Genomic DNA, 3,758 nt, shown 5'->3' with positions numbered 1-3,758 from the left:
ATGATATGTCTGCTTCACATTGTTACTGAAGCATCAGAGTTGATAACAAATATACATGTGTCTTGTTACATTCTTGTAAAGGGCTGCTGCTATGTTCCACTGAGGCACGTGTGTAGAAGAATTACAGGGAAGTGGCACATATCTCCCCTTCTTCTCACTAGAAAAAGGATGTTCATCTTTTCTTACTTGGATATAAGTATACACACTAGATGATAGTAGGGTCCACCTAGATTTAGATATGGTAAACCAATCAATAAGAGATCTGATGGTATAGTAGTTAAAACATTTGGCTGCTAACCAAAAGGTCAATTGTTCAAACCCACCAGCTGCTCTGCAGAAGAAACATGAGGCAGTCTACTTCCATAAAGATTTACAGTCTTGAAAACTCAATGGGGGTCGCTAGGAGTCAGAATGAACTCTATGGTGGTGAGTTTGTTTTGTAGTTTTGGAAACCAACCAATAATTCACTGTCCTCTTGAACAGACACTTTCTAACAAAAGGGAATGCTTAATTTTAAAAAATAGTAAATAGCATTTTTTGAATACTCATATTCTGTGCTTAGTTTTTAAAATGTGTTATATTGTTTAAGCCTGGAGTAATTTACCAGTAAGAATTTACTATCTGCATTCATCTGCAAGGAAATTGAGCCTTAGAGGGATTAAATCTCTGGTCCAAGATGTTATGAGAGATAGAAGCAAGGTTTAAACTGACCAGGGACTCCATGCTGCAACCTACTAAACTTCCTCTTTGCATACTCTGTGAATTATAAAAAATGTGTTAAGCATTTGAGTTAAACATAGAGTTACTGGTTAAATATGTCCTTGTAAAAGCACCTTACCTCTCTTTCCTCCCTTAAAACTCATCAAAAGCAACAAAATTAAAAACAAACAAACCCTTCATGTTCAATGAAACAACAAAATGGTCATCACTTCAATGTACTATCTATGAGGTATTCCTCCCAAAACTGTGTTTTGGACCAAAAGAGGGAGAACATAATAGCTGACACCTACAAATTTCCCTAAAATGTCACAATCCTCAAGACTCATCCTACAATTTTAGGACATCTGTGGATATGGCAATACACAGCTCACTAAGTGAGGAACATCCTCCTAGAGACCCCGTTTAACATTTCTCAGTAGCAGGGATGGAATTTATGAAAGAGGAACCTCACAGACACTCTACTGTCTAAGACTCATCCTCCTAACTGGGCAGGCAGCTGGAGGAGAAGCAAGATGAAGGGGAGTGGAGGAGCAGTGTTTACCTAATCACATTATAGAAAGGACTTGATTGTCAGTTGCACTAAATATCAGAGACAAAGGGGAGATGAATTCCAAGGGCAAAGCATTAGGTCTGCCAACTTCTGAACATGCCCTCTGGCGAACTTCAGCAGACATACTCTCCCTCTCTACCAGGACATTCCCCTCCCCTGTGCCCCCAAATCCTTGTCTGAATCTGCTGCTGCTTCTCAATTTCTAGTGCTGCAGAGCTAGCAGGAGGAGGGACTTGGGAAGGAGCAGAGCAGCAGAGGCTGTGGTTTGAATCCTTGTTCTGCTTTAGGTTTCTCCGTTTAGGTATTGGAAGTATGAGTCAGAAGAAGGAATGTGGATAATCAGAGCTTAATTGGTTGTGTGACTAGTGGCACAGATTGGTTCTGAAATTCTGTAATACTCAAACTCCAAATCCCAATATTAGAATTTTTATACACTTAACTCTGCCTCCTGCATAATTCTGGGTATGATTCATCCTCTTTCTCCCAGGCATCCCTTTCAATTACCCGTCTCTAGGTTCTAACTAATTTTGCCCCTGTTTATCTCTGGGTTTATTATTCACCAACTGCCTTCATTACCATTTCAGTATTTCACTGGGGAGGAGGAAATATTCCGTGGTGATGCTAAATACCACTGAGCAGAAATTTTACTTCCATCAATTCTTCCCAGTATGGAGGGCTGGAGAAAGACAGAGAGGGATCTGTTTGCTTTTGCTTTTGGGAGTGGTGGGGAACACAGCAGAAGTTGTCAATCTTCTCATCTCTCTTTTCATCTATATGTTTTATCAGCAAGAAATGTTAGAGATGGACATCATTGTGAGATGGATGAAGGTGTTCAGATGGCTGTTTTGTTTTGCTTTTTTTCCTTCTGATTCATACTGTTAGCTTAACATATTCACAAGTGCTTTTAGTCCACCCTGTAACTAGTGACAGATTTGGTGAGAGTGTGCCCGAAACAATAAATCTGAATTTGCATTTTGGACTGCCTTAGCTCACTCCCTCCCTCCCACATTATTCTTTAGCAAATCATTGGCTCCATTTAAAGAAGAAGAACTGTTTTTGTTTTAAAGGAAGAAGATGAAAAATACATCACAAAAATAGAAGAATTCAGACAAATAAGTCTGTACATTTTCAAAGTAACTACAATATTTTCCTAAAAAAGAGCTCAAAGAGTTCTAAGAAGGGAATATAATGCATCTAGCACAAAATGAATAGTGTGTCAGCAGAAGTTAGGAAAGAATTGCAGGAAAATAAAATCATTACAGAGATAAAACATGCTTTAGAAGCAACAAGAATAAAATAAACAACATTGAAAACATAGCCAGAGATATGATACTGGGCAGGCTTGAAGAAATCACAAAAACAAAATGGAAACAACAGATAATAAAAAGATTATAAAGAAGTGTTCAAACTAGAAGACAGAGAAACAACAATCAACCTAAATTTAATGGATTTTCCTGAAGAACAAAACAGAATAAATGGAATGGAGAAAGTATTAAAAGATGTATCCTTTCACTCAAGAAATATTTACTGTTTGCCTGTTATCTCCTAGACATAGGAGATAAAGTGTTGAACAAAAATATAATAGAACACAAATTCCCTAAACTAAATGCTATTATTACTGTTAGTTCCCATCAAATCAGCTCTGACTCGTGTACAGAGAACATATATTGTTCTGTTACTGAATGGAGTGTTCTACATATATCTGTTAAGTTCAACTGATTTATAGTGTTGTTCAAGTCCTGTCTTTCCTTCCTGATCTTCTTTCTAACGTCCTATCTGTTATTGGGGAGCTCTGGTGGCATAGTGCCTAAGGCATTTGACTGGTAACCAGAAGGCTGGCAGTTCAAACCCACCAGCCACTCCTTGGAAGGAAGGTTGGGCAATCTACTTCTGTAGTGATACCACCTTGGAAACCCAAGGAGGGGTTTCTATGAGTCGCATGCGACTCTATGGCAGTGGATTTTGTTTTTGTCCATTATTGAATGTAGTTTATTCAACTCTGCAACTATTATTGTTGAGTCTTTTCTCTCTTCAATTCTACCCGTCTTTGCCTTAGATATACAAAACATTGCCAGTCCAGTGCCACCTTCATGATCACTGGGATCTTTGACCCATGTGGCCACTGTGTGCTTTGAGTGCTTTCCAAAGTGGGGAGCTCATCTTCCAGTGCTACATTGGACAATATTCTGTGTGATCAATAGAGTTTTCATGGGCTAATTTTGGGAAGTAGATTGCTAGGCCTCTCTTCCCAGTCTATCTTATTCTGCATGCTCCACTGAAATCTGTCCACCATGGGTGATCCTGCTGCTGTTTGAAATATCAGTGGGATAGTTTCTAGCACCATCGAACACCAAACCAAAAAAAAAAAAACCCACCAAACTCACTGCCGTTGAGTCAACCAGACTCATAGCGACCCCTCCTTGGGTTTCTGAGGCAGTATCACTACCAGAGTAGATTGCCCAACCTTCCTTCTGAGGAGTTGCTCGTG

The sequence above is a fragment of the Orycteropus afer genome, unplaced genomic scaffold, assembly GCF_000298275.1.
Source record: "Orycteropus afer afer isolate SDZICR_OR568_19922 unplaced genomic scaffold, OryAfe1.0 scaffold00601, whole genome shotgun sequence".
Taxonomy (NCBI): Eukaryota; Metazoa; Chordata; class Mammalia; order Tubulidentata; family Orycteropodidae; genus Orycteropus; species Orycteropus afer.
The sequence above is the reverse complement of the archived record's forward strand: the minus strand, read 5'-3'. Positions refer to the sequence as shown.